We start from the raw sequence: 21,852 nt of genomic DNA, 5'->3' as shown, positions 1-21,852 counted from the left end.
TCCGCTCCCGAGTCTCCTCCGGGTCAGTCTCTCGTGCTCCTCCTGCCAGCCAGCTTCCGCACCCTTCACCTCCGTCCATAAAGACTCTGGTTCCTCTCGTCATTCACTCATCATTCTGTGCAATAAAACTCACTTCAAGAACTAGCTCTGTGTGTGCGTGCTGTGTCCGGGTTCATCCAAAGACAAATCATGACACAATTCTTCAGTTCGAGAAAAAACAGACAGTAAATTCTTCAGGACAGCAAACAGACGTGTCATGATGCCTGTGTACTGGCATAGAGGGTGAGAGGACACCCACTTCCATGCGGACTCAAGCGAAACCTATAATCTGGGTCTGTACCACCTTCTTTCACCCGTCTTCTACCCTACAATCCTCCTCTACCTCCTCATCCCGAGCACTATCTCCGGGTGAGATTATTGTTGTACACACCCAAACTGGAGAAATCGTGGTGAATGGGTCAGCAGAGGTGAAGGTGTTGAATGCTGATGGCAGAGAGAAAGGTTTGACGCTAGAGACTGACGGTGGAGAAAAAGGGTCAACTATAGAGGTTGATGGGGAAGTCCCCGAAAGCTGTCAACCCCCGGAAGGTCAAAACTGCGTTACTTCATCCGATCGACATTACCTGTCAGAAATGGTGGTGAACGAAGACTATTATCAACAACATTTTACATTTTAACCCCATCATGCGTAGACTCCATACGCTGCAACTCATCCCTTCTATCCAGAGTCTGCTGGCCATGTACACCATACAGGCCGAGGATCATCGTGTCATGACAGTGACGGAGACCCTCTTGTATGAAGTTCTTCAGACAGAATTCATGTATCAATTCAAGACCAGGGAAGTGTATGATCTGAGACAACTCCACTTAATCTCTGAGAGCTGTTGCTAAACATTGTAAACTTTCAAATAAAATTGTTCTCACCCAACAAGACTATGTCATTATTTAAAGACTTTCTTAATAGTCTCAGCCTCTCCAAACAATCTTTTTTTCCTGTCAAGTCATTCCTGAATTTAAAAAGAGAAATAGATATCTATTAAGTGACCAGCTTTATCAGACTATGGTATTACGTGACTCTAAATAGCATAATGAATTTCATTAGAAATAGAGGTTTTACTTCTCCTTCTGCCTGTCTGTTACTCTTTGCTCCACCAAAATCTTTCTGTATGTGTCTGTATCACTGCTGTGGTATCGCTTGCTCCTTTTTCACATCCTAAAATCTCCTTTATGGTGGGTGATGGGTGCTGACCCCCCTGACCAAGCCACGGGGGGTCAGCCCCGCGAAGCAGCCACCAGGAGCAAGCCGGTGTCCGCTCGAGCACCGAGGACCACCAATGCACCAATGCGCCAGCGAACGGAGCAGGTAGCGGGGTGGGCTCCACACTTAGTGGAGACCTGGGATGTCCCAGGAGAGGGGACAGTACAAACCCAACCTGACAAATAAACAAAAAGAAAACTACATACACAGTCACATTGACTCATTCCCACCCTAGTGCCCCCACATGCAAACACTCCTACCAGCACCCCAGAGGGGTTTCCAGCCCCCGCACTCAGTAGGTGAACCCTAAAATCAAGATGGGGGGGCGGACCACCACAACCCAGCCTACCCGATACATGGTCCAGTTCTTACCCCCATTCCGGCCCCAGACCAGGTGACCCACAGGCCCACCCACCCAGAGATGGGGCGAACATGAACTGAACGGGACAACCAACCAGATCACCCCCCCACCCCCCGGGACCATGAGGTGCTACCTCCCCCAGTGCCGGCCACCCGGACCCAACGTCTACCGCCAGCCAAGACCCCGGACCAGGTGGCCCACTACCCCTCCAGGTCCCAGACTCCAGGTGGCAATCAAAGAACAGGGGTGTGAAAAAGACCCGGAGCCTGCCTCCACCTGCTCAAATGTCATGTTGTTGCATGTTGTTCTCAAGCGTCTGGAAGTGCCAAAAAATGGGTGCCCAGCACAGCCCCGCCCCCAAGAACCTACAACCCTAAATGTCTACATGCGAGTAGGGGCAGAGGAAGCCACCAGGGGTGAGGCCTACACAGCAATATTTTTAATAGCAAATATTTAATACTACCTGACTGCAGTTGTAAATCTAGAGGGTTCTGTAAAGAGCAGTTAATTGGCAGTACTATAGTACTCAAATTACTTGAGAGAGCGAGGTGTTTTAGTGCTGGTGATAGAGTAATACATCATCTGCATGAAGACTAATTTTATGCTCTATTTTTATGCATTTTATACCTTTAATGACATTAGTTTGTCTAATTGTTGCTGCCTGTGGGAAACTGTATACAATTTTTAACAAATTTATAAAAAACAAGTTTCAAAACCAAATTTGTGTAGAGTAGCAAATCAAAATTTCCATTTAACTCTATCAAATGCTTTTTCTGCATCTAAAGATAATTTTTTTTACTATAGGAATAATCTGTTAAATTAAGTAATCTGCGTGTGTTTGTGGATGACTGCCTTCCTCTGATGAAACCAGTTTTATCAGGGTGGATTATGAGAGGAGTGACTTTATCAAATCGTTGTGCAAGAGCTTTACATATTATTTTAATATCAACGTTAATAAGGGAAATTGGATGATAGATGGTAGAAAACACGGCATATTTGCTTGGCTTAAGAACCAGACTAATTGTAGCAGAATTCATATTAGCCAGGAATGTGCCATTTTCCTGATTTTCTTGCAATATTCGGTTGAACATTGGTACCAGAATTTTCCAGAATTCTTTATGAAACTCAGCTGGGAATCCATGTGAAGCTGGAGCCGTTTTATTGGGCATGCTTTTTAGAGATTCTTGAAGTTTGCCTGTTGTCAGTGGTGAATCCAGGGTCATTGTTTGACTATCTGATAATTTAGGAAGTGTTATTTTATCCAGAAATTGCTTGATGTCATTATCTGATGTTTGTCTGCGATGTGTATAAGGAAGTCTTTTGTAGAAGTCTTGGAAGGTGTTGTTAATACTTTCAGGATCATGTAATGTATTACCAGTTGAGTCTGAAACTGCAAATATATATATATATATATATTATTTATTTTTTAGCTGATTAGCTAAAAAGCTTCCTGACTTATTGTTATCTTCAAAGTTTTCTATTTGAAGTCTTTAAGTTAAAAATTTATTTTGCTTTTAAATATATTTGTTTAATTCTAATTTTGCTTTATGGCTTTTATACAGCTTTTCCTCTTCCTGGAAGGTTTCTAGTAATATATTTTTTCCCTCTAATTCCGGAATCTTTTTGTTTTCTATTTTGTTTTTATGAGATGAGAATAATTTTTTTTACCTCTCATCACTACTTTCCCTGCCTCCCAGAGGATGTATTAAGTCTCCAGCTTTTGTCTTGTGATGTTACCTTTTTTTATCTATTAAGGTTAAATCACTGACAGCAATAGGATGTATTACAGCATTTGAAATGTCAGACAGCAGTGAGCTACTGATTAAGAAACAGTCCAAACATGAGTAGGAATGATGGACATTTGAAAAGAAAGTATATTCCTCACTTTTAGGATGAAGAGAACGCCATGAATCACAAAGACCATAATCACTCATGTCTTTTTTGACTAAATGTAATGATTTCCCATATTGCACTAAAGAGAATCTTTCAGGTATCAATTCCATGATCACATGGAAGATTATCATGTCCTGCTGGCATATTAGCTGTTTTGCTGAATTTGTTAGTAAATAAAGCCTTTCATGTTCATTTACAATATTAACTGAAGCATGTACCACGCAGGTGCTGCAGGGGTTAAACAAGGAAGCAGCTAACGGCTATTAGCATCTCCCAGCAAAACAATGAAGAATGGTCCAATATCCAGGGGGACTAAAAAAAATATGATTCCAAGAGGGAGAAGACTGGAATGTCGCTGAGAATACAGTATGAAAGTTGGTGTCCACTGAGGCGGACGCTAAACCTGCCGAGGCTGAGATGTGACCACAGAGTTGATTTACAGGAGTAAATGTTTTGATATAAGGCTCCTAAAATTGTTGTAGATCGTTGGTCTTTGATCACGCTGACCTGTCGCTTTATTGTGAGGCATTACAGAGGGTCAGGCTCGATCCGGCATTATTTACAATTGATTTATATATTTGGCATTATGATAGTTCTGCGATACTGCCAGTACATGGTGCCATGTCTGTTTATATCTGTTCCACAAGCCCGAAAGGGAATTATTTTTTGGCTCAAAAAGGACTATCGAAACACTATCAAGATGGAGGCTTGGTGTACTTAACCTTATTTTATCATGATCAAATGGTTTTTGGTCTTTTATATAAGCATATTACATGGCTATATACCTTTAAAGACCACTCTCAATGTTTCACTCCATTTGCACCTGACATAGATAAAATGTTGATTCCTGGGGATGTTAATTGTATGGCTCAAATTTCGGAAGATAGAGATTAGGATCAGGCATAGTAGAGATGTCCCGCTTGAATGGATTTGTCGATTGTTTGAGTTCTCGACGCTGATGTTTTTCTCATTGGGGGGGTGTCCCGGGGTGATCCTCAACATATTCCATTTCTCGGGGTTGGATAATAGCGATCTCGCATGCTGCATACGTGTTATTGAAGAGGGTTGAGATTGATTCTTCATCCATAACTATCGCAGATGATCCAATGATTCGCTTCTCCAATTTGTGGTGAGTCTTTGATTTTTTGACAAAAGGAATGTCTTAATCTCGATGTATTTAAGCCGGAAACTCCACCCACAAGGTGAGGAGGTGGCATAGCCAGGAGGTGGTCTCAAAATGGCCACTTGTATCTGGCAATCATTAAGGCTGTCACATTGAGGGGGTTGTTAGATGGATAAAGGCCAGTATTGTGCTAAACATAAAGGGTTCATTGTCTGAAAATGGCCGCTAGAATCAGGTAATCATAAAGATGATGACGTAGGTCACAAGTCTTAGGTTAAAAGGTCATGAATCTTAGGTCATAAGTCACAGGTCATAGGCGATGGGGTAACAGGCCATAAATCATAGGTCATGTGGTCATGTTTGCAATGTGGGTGGGGCTTACATTTAATGATTGAAGGGGTGGTGACCTGTTCTCTCAGGTGAATCTTGCCTTCTGCAAACAGATATTATTTAGATTTTATTAACTGGGGTCCAAAAAATTAACTTCCTTACAGTCAATGAGCAGGTTGTAGAAAATGAATTCAAATTATCGGTTTTCAAAGCAGGTGCTGAATGTCTCCTTGAAGGATAAAAGCTGGTGTAACATTTCCATAAAAACATATTAATGAAAGTGTAAAAAAACATATGAAATGGTGAAGGGGGGGCCACAACTACCTTGCACATTTAAATAAACCTATTACCTGAATTCACAACCGAACACTTGAACAGCCCACAGTGACGAACTGTCTGAGGAAAGCTTCAGCCCAATCTTTTAACTGCAGAAAAACTAGTTTGAAGCGGCTGAACTTCTCAAGCATTCTGTTTTCTCAGTGAAAATATAATCATGCAGGCATCAGAGTTACCCCATTCACTTATCTGAAGACTTCCTCTGTGCATGAGCAGCAGTGTCTACAGAGTGCAAAAAGCCTTTGAAGCAACACATGAATTTAAAAAAGGTTTTAACCTTTCCTACAAATCAAAAAGTCTGTTTGAAGCCGTGGAACGGGATGATGTAGAAAAAAATGATTACTAAGGTAAAGAGGTTCAAGGTCCGGTCAACAGCTTTTCTGAAGTCTACTGTAGCATTTCTCTGAAGTCAGTACATACTGAGAGAACAGTTTAGTTTCTGTTGCATTTGATTTCTGCTTTTGATACTTTAAAAATAACATTGGACATCTAAGTAAAATGTAAATACTTGTCATCCTCTCTGTTTTAACTGTGTTTGAATTTGTCTATGTTTGATATTTTTCTTTCATTGTGATCAGCTTAGATTTTTTGCCCTGTGATTTTGATTGACCAGCCTTGTTTAGAGTCCTAGATATATTTCAGGTTGTCATGGGTTACAGTAATTGCAGCCTATTAATCACAGAGCCATGGACAATTAAAACCTATTAGTAGTTTTGTCAGCTAAACAAGTCATGGAGCACAGCAATGTTGGCATTTCCTTCCGTTTTCCATCCTGCTCCCTCCTCACCTGCAGGCTCATGATTCTCTGCTGTGTTACGCATGTGAAACACCCTCTCACTTTAACAAAGTGAGCAATTCACAACAAAGTGGTTTTAAAGGCATCAAATTGTCATTTATATAAAATACTGTGCATAGGCAATTATCATGAAAAGCAAGCACACCCTCTTATTAGGGCACAATAAATAGTCATCTGTTCCCAAGCAGGTTCTAAAATAAATAATTAAAACAAGAAGAACATACATTAAAATAAAATATTACCTCCTGTTCTATGTTCTCCATGATTAAGCATCCCTTCTCATTTTTCACCTTTGCCTCAGTATATGATACACAGCTGGACTTTGATACATAGTGCGCTTTGTATAAGTTTGGAACTTTATAGAATTGTATGTATGGAAATATCGCATACTCTATTATCATGTGTTAGGTATATAGGTTACAGAGAGGTAGAGTTATTTTTCTTCCACTACCCAATAACTTTGTTTTTCCTTCAACATTTCAATATTTAGTCTGATATTTACCCTTATATTGTCCTCTGTGTTTTATCTGTAGAACTAACTTTAGATAAGACAGTTTACTTTTAAGTTTTCTTGTATTCTTCTTTTTTTCCTCTCTCAATCACTAATAATTGTGTGTGTTTGCCACCGTCACAACTGAATATCTCCATTGTGGGACATAAAATTAATTATTATTTTACAATTTGATAATTAAACCCGAGTCGGTCGAGGCAGATGACCGTTCATACTGAGCCTGGTTCTGGTTCTGCCGGAGGTTTTCCTTCCCGTTAATGGGGAGTTTTTCTTCCCACTGTCGCTTCATGCTTGCTCAGTATGAGGGATTGCAGCAAAGCCATGTACAATGCAGACGACTCTCCCTGTAGCTCTACGCTTCCCCAGGAGTGAATGCTGCTTGTTGGGACTTTGATGCAATCAACTGGTTTCCTTATATAGGAATTTATTTGAACAATCTGTATAATCTGATTGAATTTGACTTTGGAAAGTGTCTTGAGATGACATTCCAAAAAAAGTTAAAAAACAAAAACAACTAACCCTAACCCTGTCCTACACCTCAGAAGACCTTTTCCAGAACCTGCAAAGACCAACTCCATTTAATAAAGTAGGCTTCATCATATCACTTTTATCAGTGAGAAACATTGTGTCTCCTAAAATGTAACTTTTTAGTAAATGAAAAAAAGATCTTGCTTCTTGATATAAATTGGTGCTCTTTGGTTAAAGTTACTCTTTTTGATGCTTTCCACTTTAAATATTTTTATGACAACACAGCCAGATCAGTAGAGTTGATCTTCACAAACAAAACAGAATAAAAAAATTAAGGTTGGTCATGTTTGCCTGAGAGCAACAATATGCTAGAAGCGATTTAGCAATGAAACCAATTTGATAATGAAGCCCTCTTACTAGAAATAGATGAATGATAGATAAAACCCAAGTGTTGTTTTTAGTTTATGCATTGGGCTGTATTGAAGAGCAGATACAGCAACACATTTCAAACCATCTGCAGAGGTTTCACAGCACAGAGAGACCATTTAGGAGGGCATTGCAGTAGTCAGGCAGGAGACTCCACCAGGACCTGAGTGGTGTACTGGGTTAGGCTTGGCCTTTTTTATGTTTAGCAATTTGAAGCAGCATGATCAAGCAATGGAGGCAAAGTCATATTTAAAAGTTAGCTGGACATTGATCACACTCAAGTTTATAGCTATCTTCATGGAACAAGAGATGAGGATTCTTTTTTGATGCAGATATTGTAATGTAGGGTCAGTTTGGCTGAAAGGACAAACAGCTCAGTTTTAGGATAAGATAAGATAGACTTTATTGATCTCACAGTGGAGAAATTCACATTGGCTCAATAATCAAAGAAGGTGCCAAAAGAAGGAAAAGGTGCATCAGGTATATACAGTCATTTCTTCAGATAGGTTTAGTTAGGGATAGTGGGCTATATGTCATAGAGACAGCCTGAGATTTGTGCTGAGACTAGTGGAAATTGTCCACATTACAGCGATATGAAAAACCGTTTAATCACATGATCTGGACCAGTGAGGGTGTGTATATGGCAAAGGGAAGAGGTCTAAGTACTGAGCCTTGGGGGACCAAGCCAGGTTATCTTGACTGGCCAACCAGTGAGGTACGACTTAAACCAGGAGTGGGCTTTCCCTGTAATGCCCATGCTAGAGAACATGGATATGAGGAAATCACAGTCCTCTTTAGGGCTTCTTTCATAGCTAACAGAGTTGTTTCAGTGAAGTGGCAAATTTTGATACCAGACTGGGTTGGGTCAAGGAGGCAGTTTTTTGAGAGTAATTCAAGTGACCTGAGGTCACTGAATTCAGACGTCAGAAAGAGGAAAGTTTTCTTGAGCAGCAGTAATTAAAGGCTTAATTTTTTCTTTTGTAGTTACTGAACAGGGCATTTCACAAACATTGAACACTGTGATAAAAGAGACAAACAATAAAAAACATCCTCAATATAAATTCACTTTATAGTAGATTTGAGTAATTTTTTCCACCCTCAGCTGATGTCTTGACTCCTCTGGTAAAAATCTGGGTCGCTGAGCTAATTCACCCTCACCAAATCCAGCCAACAGTCACGCACACACAAGACCCGACGAGACCTAGAGAGCTAAGCAGGGCACGAGATGGTGAAAGGACGGTGGCTTAAAGTAAAGGCTTGTAAATGCATGTGCGTGAGAGCAGTAAGGATGAACATTTTTTCTAAATCACACATGGATGTGCGTGAATGCAGAGTATTTGTGTATATGAGCGTGGTTAAGTGCTTTTCCCTTGACAAAGGTGCATGGCTTTGGCTGAGAGCCTGACATCACGTGTGTGTGTGTGTGTGTGTGTGTGTGTGTGTGTGTGTGTGTGTGTGTGTGTGTGTGTGTGAGAGAGAGAGAGAGAGCACAGGGTTGCGTGACATGCACAAAAGTGTCACAGGAAAAGAGGCAATGAAAGATGAAGGGAAAAAGAGAGAAGAGACGTTGGTGAGGAGGTTGACTGAACCGCTGGTCCACTTGAGTTTACATCAAAACAGTGAGCCTGTGTGGGTGTAGCTGTGCAGACATGTAGAGCTGGTGTGTGTGTGTGTGTGTGTGTGTGTGTGTGTGTGTGTGTGTGTGTGTGCGCGCACGTGCATGTGCACGTCTTAGGACTTAAGTGCCCCATACAGTGAGAGCAATTGAGGACACACTGATATGAGGCACACACACTTAGTCTGGTCACAACAGCTCAGTTCACTCAAGCTTGACACACACACACACACACACACACACACACACACACACACACACACACACACACACACACCTAAAAATAAGTGGGAGGGGCTGGTGGGTGGGCTGTACTTACTCAATCAGTGGATCACAGCCTGTTCTCCTTCCTGAGTCCAAAGAGTCTCCCATTGGTATCTTAATGGTGGATATCTAAACATGTGAAAGGATAAGGTTTAAAGTTACGCTTAAATGTATACACTTTAGTTCAGTTACGGTATTTAAGTTGTACCAAATCACAACTCAAATGACCACAGAGCACATTTCAGGTGTAAAAGTTAAAGACAAACATGTACAAATGTATTCAAATGCTCACGATAAATCACAAATTTATCGGGAAACATTTTGTACATCAATAGCGCCCCTTTGTGGAGTTGAATGGGTATGAATGAAACACTTTGAAACTCACTTATGGGACCAAAAACAAACTGTTTAAAATAAACAACTGGAACATTAAATGCCATAAACATCTCCCGAACCATAGTCTTTGACAGGAGTGGGTGAAATGAAAAACTTCTTTGAAACTACCTGTTAAGATGTCCTAAACCAACATTTCTTGATGTAAAGAAAGATGCTGAATTCATAAGATTCTGGTACATTTTCAGATATAAATTCAGTTTAACATTGTTGCTAAATGTCTGTACTAAAATAAAAAAAAGACTAAAAAGAAATGCTACTTGTGATAATGGAATAACCACGGTAGAGTTTTTTTTTGTCTAATAAAGAAAAAAGTTTCAGACCTTGCTTTAATAAAAATGCAAATGTTTTGTTGCTAATGAGCCAGAGAAAGCCCAACCTTTCTCAAGATTTCAATTATAATTTTTATTTCAGTCTCCATAGTGAATTAAATATGAGACCAGTCCTGTTGACAGAGCTTCTTGTGATTGGCTAATAATTTGAACCAGGGAAGTGCAAACCTTCCTCCCGAGAATTTATTTTTTGGTCTTCACACGGGGAGACACAAAGGGAGCCAATCCAGCAGAAGACCATCACTGTGGGTTTATGTCTCAATCTCTATTTGCTTACAACCTCTGTTTGTTTGTTTTTTGAGAAGTATTATTTTTTTAACCCTCTTTCCTTCAAGAGCAAGGAGACCTTAAAACCGCTTTAACTTGCTCTGGGCCCTTTTAAGCTTAAAGCACTGAGCTTCCTCAGCATGATTTCCTGACAAGAGCTCAGTCTGAGCTACAGAACCAGGTTGGTGGACCTGTTTCCACCTGGATTAACCAGAGTAAACTGAGGCTCCATGACCTGGGAGTGTGAGCTTGCGACTGGCTAGAATTTGCACACATCCAGGGTTACAACTAACCTTGCCTGGAAGAGGAATTCTCGCAGTGTTTGTGCGTTCATAAACACACAAGAATCCATCTTGTCCCACTCCCATCTCAATCGCTTTGGCCCGAACCCAAAATGGTTCAGGCCAATCACGTTGCAGTATTATTGTTTTAGACAGGCCATACCAGCTGTGATGAAAGCAAGAGGTGTCAAGCCAACATCCAAGCCAAAATAAACATGGCAGCACAGGAGGACACACGTGTAGCTGCTGCTATCACAGCCACTTTGTCACAATCAACAATTTCTTCTTTGAAAGAACAACAGCAACAAATGTCTCGAACAGTGTTTTTTCATGGTACCTGCTGCTTATAACATTTTCATTTGATGACGTGATTGACTATAAAGTCAAATCATAACTAAAACCCTAACAAGGAGGAAAAAACTGAAAACTAATACTAAACAAAATGCCAAGTCAATACTCAACTCTGACAAAGACAAGATAAGGAAATTCTATGGAAAAATAAGAGCAACTATAAGTAAAACGAAAAACCGTAAAATGAAAATAAAATCCTTAAATAAATATGTTGAGAAAAAGTAGAAATAAATATGAAAGTTAATTCCATTATAAAATGTGATCAAATAAATAAATTGGACATTTTTAAAAGAGATATAAATTTCATATAATTGTTTGAAATGTTTTTATATACATCTTAAATCTTAAGTATATTGGTTTATTTATTGCTGCGTATATATAATTCTGCCTAATTTTATTTTTATCGGTTCCAATCTTCTTTACTTTTAGCCTTCCATTAGACAAATATGTAATTTAAATGTCACTTTGCTGTCTGGTGAAAAAGTAAAGCTTATAGAACTAATAGTATAAGTGTTAAAATCCATTATTGGAGTATGCACCTAAGATTCAGTTATACAATTATCTTATATCAATATATTTGCTTATCTTTAGTGTGCAATCTTGAAAAGATTTTATGCAAAAGACAGACTTAGATCAGGTGCATAGCAAATATATTCTTTACGTTGAAAATAAGGATCTGGTCCATCTTTAGGAGCAGCCATGTACATTTTTTGTCTTTCTTGTAACTTTGCAATATATTTTCTTTAGTGATCAAATAGCAGTTTGATCACCCAGTTTAATATGGTTCCTACTTATTTCTGCTCTAATGGTCAGCTTCAGTCTGGCTCCACTATAACCTGTATTATAATTAGCCACATTAGCCTCTGATGCCTTTGAGACTAAATAGAGAAGTAATGGAGGGGCTGTACCTGTTTGGTTTATTTTTTCACAACTTATTAGTCATCTGAGCAGACAACTGATGAACATTTTTGAGAGCTGAACACCTAGGGAGTGAATCGGGAAGGGGCAGCTCAGATGGACAGAACCCTGTCTGTGTCTGTAAAGCTAGATAGTGTTAACTTGTGTTGTCCTACTGTTAGGTATGATGCTGTGGTTTGTATTTGTGTTTTGGCCACCTGCTTTATAGGGAGAGACTTTTGTATTCACTTTGTCAATAAAGAGGCTCACATATTTTGTTCTTGCTGAACTCCACATGTTGACGGAGTTTAAAACTTCCAGAATCAGATTATTTTGTTCAGGTAAGGAATCAATGAAGTGGAACCTCCGTTATTGCAACGCTCCTGGAGGGAGAAGTGCAACAATCTGGGCAAATGTGAATGTCTTGTATGTCCAAAAAAAAAAAAAAAAAGTAAAAAACAAAGAAACTGGTCTTGTTTTCCGTAGTTGAAGAAGCTTTCTCAATTCAAAAAACTTTTTGAATTGAGAAAGCTTCCGGGAGAGGAAGCGAAACGTCTTCAACTACGGAAAACAAGTCCAGTTTCTTTGTTTTTTACTTTTTTTTTTTTTTGGAATGACCATAACCTGGATGACTGAGAATCTTCACCAGCAATGTCTGATTTTGACGCAAATCAGTATATTTGAATAATGTTTGTATTGATTATATTGAGGCATTGATTATTTTGACAACCCTAATAGGAAATATATTCATTTTATTTTTGATTTAGGGCTGCACAGCACACAGTTGGTAGCAGTGTTAGGTTGCAGCTGTTCCTGGGTTCAAATCATCCTTGGGTTTTGAATGGAGTTTGCAAGTTCTCCCTGTGTGTGTGTGGGTCTGTCCTCCCAGATTCAGGCATTTTGGTTAATTGGTCTCTCTTAATTGCCCTTAGGTTTGAGTTTGTGTGTACATGACTGTTTATCCTGTGTGTCTCTGTGATGCACTTCTCGGCCCATCACCACTGGAGATAAGCACCAGCGCCTCCGTGACCCTGCATAGATAAGTGGACGGATATATTTTTGATGTACAATATCAATATAGAAATAATCCGATAGAGTTTTTACACACACACACACACACACACACACACACACACACACACACACACACACAAATACATCGAAAACGATTTAGCCTGTTTTCTATGTTCAGTTTTTTTAATTTCAATAGTTTGAAATCAAACTGAGAAATATCTCAACTGAAGGAAATAGACAAAAGACAGAAGTTATGTAACCTCACTTCCATTTCTGACTAAAAACATCAAAACCACTCTGTCAGTTTTTGGGTTACAGAGGTAATCTTTGCAGGTTGCAGGGTCAGTCAAAGCACTATGGAATCGAATGAAATCAGCCTGTTTGTCCTTTTTTAAAGATTCTTTTTATCTGAAAGATTAGCTGTTAAATAATAATGTATGTATTCCTTAACCACCCATTGTCGACTGAAACGGCCTCTTAAGGCTTAGCCTCCAGATACTGTGCTTGATTTAAATGGCAGCAGGTTTGTGTTCTGTGTTGCTTTAAAGTTGTGCCTACCTGTGTCACGTCTTGTAACTTCACACCTTTTGCTCTCTAGCAGACGACAATTATTAGCTTCTCAAGTCACAAAGGGGTTTAAGTATTGCTCACAGTTTGTTTTTTGACTCTCATGTCAGTAAACTCTCCTCTGTGTCAGTGGGCATGCAAGACAAATGAAAAGCAGGCAGAAATGCAGCAGAAACAAAAGAAAGGTGAGCAGAATAAAGGGGATAAAATAAAATAATCCAAAATAGAAAGACATTATTAGTAATAAAGTGATTATGACACAAATTGGATTAAAAGACACAAGTTGTCGCAGAAGAAAATGTGTGTGACAGTTTGACTTTTATTATGATGGTTATAGTGCCACAGTAAAATGTGGAAGTAAGGCAGAAACATGGACAATTTAATATTATTCTGGTACATACTCATTCCACCACACACATAAAGGCTGGCAAAGGACATTGTCCTTGCTTTTGCCTTGAGCACCTGCCTCTTCTTTGGTGTGCCTTCTCTTTTCCACTTCAAACATATTGTGTAATGCATTTATGCAGAGATGGACTCACACAGACACACAATGAAGCGTTATACACTGACCGGTGTGTAACTGTTTCTCACAGGTTGCTGTGCCTTTACTGCTCTGGGGATCTTTAAAGTCTCCGTAGCCATCAGTCAGTAATTTCAACATTAGGGACGTTGTTTATAGTATTTATATTAGTTTCCTAAAAGAAACTTTAGAATAACGTGGTGGCACTAGAGTTAGGGAGTTTGTCCTGTAACTAGCCGGTTGCCAGTTCGATCCCATGCTCTGACTGTTTTAATTGTTGTGTCCTTGGGCAAGACACTTCACCCGCATCTTCTGCTGGCGGTGGTCAGAGGGCCCGGTGGCTCCGATGTCTGGAAGCCTCACTTCTGTCGGTCTGCCCCAGGGCAGCTGTGGCTGCTGACATAGGTCACCACCACCGGGGTGTGAATGTGTGCATGTATGGGTGAATGACTGAATGTAGTGTAAAGACATTTACCATAACATGTAAATGTTTTAAAGTATAAAATATAAATGTAAAAATAAAAGACAGAGAAATAATTTGTAGTATTTGTCTTTAAAAGCTACATTTGTAATGTTGTGTTTATGTCAATTGATTCAGCATTACGGATGTTCTTATCAACATTATATTGTTGTTTCACTAGATATGTGTTGCAAATTGTGTAACCCTTCGCTTGCAGCTCTAATGCACATGCCAGTGCTGTTGTTGGGGGTGGGGGGGGGAGCAGATTTAGATAAAGATGTAGCAGCCTGCTTTATGCATGCATGTTGTTCTCCTTGTTTATGGAGCTGGAAAACACCAAAACAATGTGGGTAATTAATTTTTTTAAGTCCATTTTAATGAAGTTTTATGACTTGACAGGGTGTGGTTGTAATGTAAATGAAAAAATAAATACTATGGATAACTTTTTTTTGGCCTCGAAGAAGATGTTTGTCCTTTAGATTAACTTTTTGTTTTGTAAAATGCAAAGGCTCTATGTTCATTATGTTGATACACAACCCAGTCTCACCTGAAAAAAAGGAATAATCACACTGATCCACAGGGGGAAACATACTATTGTCACAATTTACCGTGATCAAATTTCTTCCAGCAAAAAAAAAAGAACATGGCTGACATTCCCAGTACTTAATGTGGAAAAGCAAAACATTTAAACAAACATCAGCAGTGTTAAGACGGCCTCTAGTTCTTCCTGTTTTATGCACTACAGCCCGCCTCACCCGGTTCAGAGATTTAGCACCAAAGGAAGAAAACCACTATCAGAGACAAAACCCTTATAATATGCATATATTTATTACATTTGGAATTCCAAAGGGAGACACACACTTACAACCTGTCCTAAAATCCCATTTTTTTGAAGATCACGGAATCCACTAGTCCACGGGTGTCAAACTCATTTTGGTTTAGGGGCCACATTCAGCTTAATCTGATCTCAAGAGGGCCACACGAGTTAACTCATTGCAAGATTAAATAGAACTAATAAATGTGGACTTGTTGTTGATTTTTATATTAAGTTAATTTCACTTTTACACAATATATTATGAATAATCTCAGCGTGTTTAAGAAAAGTATGTGCAATTTCAACAATACTTTTACTCAGTTAAACATTTACTTGTGCATTATGCATAAGAACTGATCACAGTGATTATACAATGTTGAAAAACATTTATTCACATTTTTTGGAACTTAAAAACACTGTCCTGCATGATAAAATACATCAAACAGATAAAAATTAAGAAATTATTTGAATTTTTCCACACCTGAAGCTTAATCTGTTAATTAAAACACAGCGCCCCTCGTGGACAATATAGGAACTGCATATTTTCAATTAAACGAAGTACATGTTTTTTTCAATAATTGTTTTATCATTCTCTTCCTTTTATCTTGTCCACTTGTGAAAGTAAAATCTGATGAGCTCTTTGTGGCATCTTATTGCCACATTGCCAGACAGGACACTGGGAAAAAAAAATAAAAAAAAAAAAAAAAAATAATAATGATAATGCATTTAGCCACAGGGCCGGACTAAATTGTTCGGCGGGCCGGATCCGGCCCGCGGGCCGTATGTTTGACACCCCTGCACTAGTCCCTGCCGATTGCGCCCGCATGTCTGAAGAACCCCCCCAGAGGCACTGTCAAGTTTTCTGGCCTCTACAAATCACCTTAGCTTCTGCCCAAACTTGACAAGGGCTTGCTCCCATCAAAGAAATCCAGGACCAACTCTTCTCAGTGTCATCTTTTCATTTTATTTCTCTCTTCTCTTTTTTTTTTCTTTAAATCCTTGTACTTTTCAATACATGACACCCAAGCAGGTTGAAAACCTACAAACAAACAAATTACAAATTACTTTCAAGTCATCAAGAAAAATAAACAAAATAAACTACTTTCCCATTTTTGTAAAGCCAGCTAAGTCCTCCGAATACAGGTTTAAAGTTCAGTTCCTACCAGTGGTGTTTCTGCAGGAGCTTGAAGATGAGGTCTTTGTTTGTAGAGGTTCTTTCAACACAGGTGTGCTGAGTAGACTTATAGCTCTTGAAGGCCTGAGTGAAAGACGGGTGTGCTTGATTTTCTGTAGGCCACGTGCCAGCTGGGTGGAGATGGTATTGCACTCACACAAATACACCAATTGCTGTTTCAACTTGACACCTCCCACTTGAGCTCCTGGTTTTTTTTTTTTAACCCAAGGAGGTCACGCCTCTCTCTTCGCCAGATCTTGTCCCAGTAGGGTTTTCTTGTTCTTCTATCGGCAATAACACAACAATGCGCCTTACATCTCTGTGAAGTATTGTTGAGGGTATCTTCACTTGAAGTTCCTTCCTCGTCCTCCTTGTTTGTCCTCCAGCTCTTATAAGTGGTACAGGATAACTTGGATAAGTTCATACATGAACATCTCTTACAGTCCCCTTTCCGTCACAGTTTACGCTGATCACTCTGCCAAGTTTGTACTGACTCCTCAAAGCATTTTGGTCTGCCAGCCAAACAATGTCTCCGACAGCAACATTTCGCTTTTTTGAATGCCATTTACTTCTGATAAACAAATTTGGTCCAGCTAATTGACTCCATTTTCTCCAGAATCTATCCACTTCTGTTTGAATGAACTTTAATCTCTTGAGTGGATAACTTTTAAAGTCAAATCCGCAACTATCACTTTTTAGATCAGTTCTTCCAAGCAGCAGAGAATTTGGTGTGATGTAGCTTATGCAATCTTCTCGACTTTGAGTTCTTGCATCTATTGGTCTTTCATTAGCCAGATTAGCTGCCATATACAGGAATGTTTGAAATTCACTCCATGTAAAAACTCCGTCCGATCCTAGATTGTGCAATGCTTGCTTGACTATCTTTACAGCTGCTTCTGCTGCCCCATTCCTATGGGGGGAGTCTGCAGGGTGTATTTTCCAGCTCCATTCAGTTCCATGTTCCAAAGCTTCATGTTGAATTTGCTCTTTGTTTAGTTGGTCCAAAAACAGATAAAGATCAGCCAGGACAGGTTTAGCTCCAATAAAGTTTTTTCCGCCATCTGACCATAACTTTCTTGGATGTCCTCTTAAGGCTGTAAATCTCTGGTATGCTAACAAAAACCCTTCACTTGACTGATCGCTTACAAGGTCTGTGTGAATAGCTCTAGATGACATGCAACAGAAGATGATGCCCCACACTTTCAGTTTAACTCTTTTCCGGGCCTCATCCCTCACTTCATAAGGTCCAAAAAGATCAATAGTAGTAAACTCAAATGGTCTAGCCGGCTGTGTTCGTTCTGGTGGAAGATCCCCCATTATCTGCTCACATCTTTTTGCCCTGATTTTCCGGCACGTCACACAGTTATTCACAACTTTCTTAGCCAATCTTCTGCCTCTCACCACCCATGCTTTTTTCCTCATCTGCAGTAATGTACCAGCAATACCTTCATGATTGACTTCATGAGCTTCAAGAGCAACCAATGTGGATACCCATGAGTCATAGGGTAAAATGGGAACAGCTCTTTTATCTTCATTAAAGGATTGAATACGACCCCCACATACCTGAAGTCCAGAATCTTGTTCTTTAAACACAACTAGCCTGTTTAAAGTTGTGTCATGGAACGAGGTATTCTCTTGTGCAGCCAGAAAAACCTCTCTCAGTGCATTCTCACACTCTTTAACACTAAGCCCGGGATGGATGGTTGATTGTTTGACGTCTGTTGAAATTTTTACTTTCACTTTTCTGCCACTATGGTGATTTTCCAAAGTGAGTCTCCAGTTTTCAACAGCTCTTCTCACCCATGCAATAACTCTGACCAGTTTAGAAAGACTGCTGTATCTTCTCTCTTGAATTAACTGCTTGGCAATGAATGTAAGAGGTGAGATTTTGAGCTCCATGCCCCTTTCTTTACCCTTTGTAACTTTTAGAGCATTCTTTGTTGCCTCCTCATTACACAATTTTTTTTTAGTTTGCTTAGACTGTGCTCTAGTTGTTACTGCTGAGAAAGCTTTTCTTTGGAGTTTTTCAACCCCTTCTCTTGCACTCATAGCAATGTCTTTGGCAGATCTTTTCGGCCATTGGTCAATAGGTTGCACCAAAAACTTTGGTCCATTTTGCCACTGTGAGTCCTCTTGGAGGTGCTCAGGACATGCTCCTCTTGATGTAATGTCTGCAACATTGAGCTCACCTGGAATCCACCACCAATCTGCTACAGGCCCAGTTTTCTGTATTTCACCAATTCTATTAGCAAAGAAAGTTTGGTACCCATAGCTGTCACGCTGAATGGCTCCTAACACAGTTTGGCTGTCTAGAAGATGGTACCACCCTCCAATTTCCATCCTACTGTGCTTTTCAACATACTTCCTCAGACGAGCTGCAAACACCGCACCACAGATTTCTGCCTTTACAGGTTCTCCTTTCTGGTCGAGTGGAGTTAGTTTTGCTTTGGATTCTACAAGTCTCACTTGGATCCCTTGCTCTGTCTCCCATCTGAAGTATAGAACTGCCCCATAACTTTTGTCACTCCCATCAGAAAAAGTTATTCCAATGGGCTTTCCGATCCAACTGATTGGTGTTAAACTCCTGTGAAATTTAATTTGGCCCAGGCGAACATACTCCTGGAACAATTCAATGGCTTCATTTCTTAGTCCATCAGAAAGTGGTTGATCCCAAGTATCACCTGCTTTGCCTGCAGTTTTGGTTTCTTGAAAAGCCTTTCTCACTAGAATGGCTCCTTTTTGTTTGGTGGGTGTAACTAGCCCAATGGGATCAAAAAGACTAGCTACTTGGCTAAGGAGTTCTCTCCTAGTGAGAGGATTTGGAGTTTTTATTCTCACTTCTCCTTCTTCTAGGTTTTGTCCCATCCTCATTTTTTTCCTCCTCTTTGAGAAGTTAATTGATGTCATCACATACAATTTATCCTCCTCCACCAGATATCCCACTCCCAAAGCCTTATTGTCATCCTCTTCCAACTGATTAGGGAGTTTAAGGATTTTATCTCTGCCCGATAAGGACATGTTTTGCCTCCCACTTTGACCTGATAGAACCCATGGTTTCAAACAGAATCCCCCAGCTTGTAAGATCTCTTCCACCTTCTCAATGTGTCTATGCAAAAGTTCTGGGTCATTGTCAGATGTTAGAATATCATCGACATAACAGTCTTCTTCCAGGATCCTCCGCTCCTCTTTACAGCTGTCAAACATGGGCAGTTTTGCCGTCTCTCGCATCGCTACTTGGGCAATACATCCAGCAGGTCGATCCCCAATGTTAACTCTGGTAATGGCAAACTCACCGATCTCCTCTTCTGAGCCGTCTCTCCAGAGGAACCTGTGTAGATGTCTCTCCAGGTCCTCTAGCCACACAGAGTTATACATCTTTTTAATGTCTCCCAGGGCAGCATGCAGTCCCCTTCTGAACCTGAGTAGAACAGCACGAATAGGATTTAAAACATCAGGACCTTTCAGCAGAATATCGTTCATACTTAGGCCTTCAAATCCTTGACTGCTGTTCCATACTAAACGCACAGGAGTGGTCACAGAATGAGGATTTGGCGCCACCTGATGGTTTACATACCATACTGGTCCTTTCCAGTTGTTTAGAGTGTCTTCTGTTAGTTTTACTGCTGCTTTCCTCTCCACCATTTCATGCACCTGGCTTGCATAGACAGTTTTCCATTCAGGCTCTTTATTTAATCGTCTTTCTATTCTTAAGAAAGTTGATTCAACACTTTTCCTGTTATTGGGAAGACAAGTGGGTTCTACAATCCAAGGATACTTTGCATCCCAGTGGGGAGCATCACTGTGGTTATCTGCTTGCACATAGGTAAGGCCTTGTTTAATTATTTCAAGTTCTTTCTCCTCCATTAATGTCATATCTTTCCCACCTGGCTGACATGTCCCACAGCGACATCCACCACACTTTGGTTCACAAGCTGCTCCTATGCTCTCCCACTTCCACCAATCAATGAACTCTTTATTGGTAGTTGTGTTTTTGCTTTCTGCTTTAACTTCTTCAAAACTGCAGGCTTCTTTATACTCCACAGCAGCAATGCGCATGGAACGAGCAAAGTGCGTTTCTGACCTGTATGCTGCCACGTCGACGTCTTCACAAAGATCCGGATGAGCTCCTCCCACGGTCATGCCGAGTGGACTGTTCCACAGAACCAAGTCTCCCACAACCTTGACTCTTTGAGGGGCCAGTCTGCCTTCTCTGTGGCTTATTAGCAGCTCAATAGTATCTGGTCTTTTAAGGTCCTCCAGGCCAACATCTGGGAAAAACCTTTGCAACTGTTGAGGTTGAATGACTTTAAGCACCTTAGCAATTTCACTAAGTCCATAACACATGAGTTGGTGAGCTTTCACTTTGCCTTTGGGGGTCTTAACTCTTACTTTTAGCAGGTATCTTTTTGTTCTAACTTTGACTGACATTCCCCCAACACCATGAACAACTAATGTTATGTTTTCACCTTCCAGGCTCAACCTTTTAGCTGCTTGATGAGTAATGTAATTAGTATCAGAAGCCAGGTCAATCAAAGTGCCAATTTTCTGGCCTGCGTTCGCAGTGACTTCCAATAGCATTAGAATGACAGGTTGCTCCTTTAGTCCATATGACTCCATAAGACCAGAGGCTTCACGCCTTGTGTTTCTTGTTGAAGCAGTCACATTTGAAAAGGCTTCTCTGCATTCTTCTGCTAGTTCTGGTGAAAGTCCAGCTATGAATTTTTCCTGCTCTTCTGTCAATCTATTTTCCCTTCTTGGTTTATCAGTCTCAACCTTTGTACTTTTACCCTTTGGGCAAAGGAGAAAATGGTGATCTGAAAAGCTTCTCTTCTTACAATCTTTATCTCTACAAAGGTAGGTGTTGACGCAATCAGCATCTCCATGCTTTCTCAAACACCTTTTGCATGTGTCCAATGTCTTTACAATGTTGAGCTTTTCAGGTAAATTCATTACTTTGAACTGTTTGCAGAAGAATATTTTATCTCCGTGTCTTGTGTCTCCACACACAATACAGGCATGATTCTTTCTTGTGGATCGAGTAAAAGCATGTCGTTTCTCAAACTTCTTCTCAACCTTTTCACTCACTCCTAGTTGCTCCAATTTCTCTAGAACTTCCTCCTGTGTTTTTAGAAATTTGAGAAGACTATCAAAATGGTTATCTGGTGTAACTGCATTGGCAGGATTAACCATAAAAACTAGCCAGTCTCTCTTTATAACATCAGGTAGTTTACTCTCTAGAGATTTAATAACCAGAGGATTTTTCATTGCTCCAATATTACCTAACTCTGTTAAGTCAGCTAGAGCCTTTTCGATTTCTTGAATAAGATCTATCACTTTCCTTGGCTGGTTTGCTTTCCGGGGTGGAGTCTTCTCAAGCTCTTCAATAATTTCTAAAGCAATG

The 21,852-nt window shown here is 40.0% G+C and overlaps 1 protein-coding gene and 1 long non-coding RNA gene across 5 annotated transcripts in view; one reads left to right on the top strand and one right to left on the bottom strand.

Moving 5' to 3' along the window:
* Positions 1–21,852, top strand: part of epha8 (eph receptor A8) — a 348,864-nt gene that overhangs the window by 200,764 nt on the left and 126,248 nt on the right. The window lies entirely within an intron of this gene.
* On the bottom strand, positions 16,268–16,856 carry LOC118567130. Its single transcript, XR_004933502.1, has 2 exons — positions 16,441–16,856; positions 16,268–16,316 (listed from the first exon to the last, which is right to left on the bottom strand). It is a non-coding gene; the product is annotated as an uncharacterized LOC118567130 (long non-coding RNA).

This window comes from Fundulus heteroclitus, chromosome 20 (assembly GCF_011125445.2).
Source record: "Fundulus heteroclitus isolate FHET01 chromosome 20, MU-UCD_Fhet_4.1, whole genome shotgun sequence".
NCBI classification, from domain to species: domain Eukaryota; kingdom Metazoa; phylum Chordata; class Actinopteri; order Cyprinodontiformes; family Fundulidae; genus Fundulus; species Fundulus heteroclitus.
Note: the sequence above shows the minus strand (reverse complement) of the source record. Positions and strands in the feature narration are given on the sequence as shown.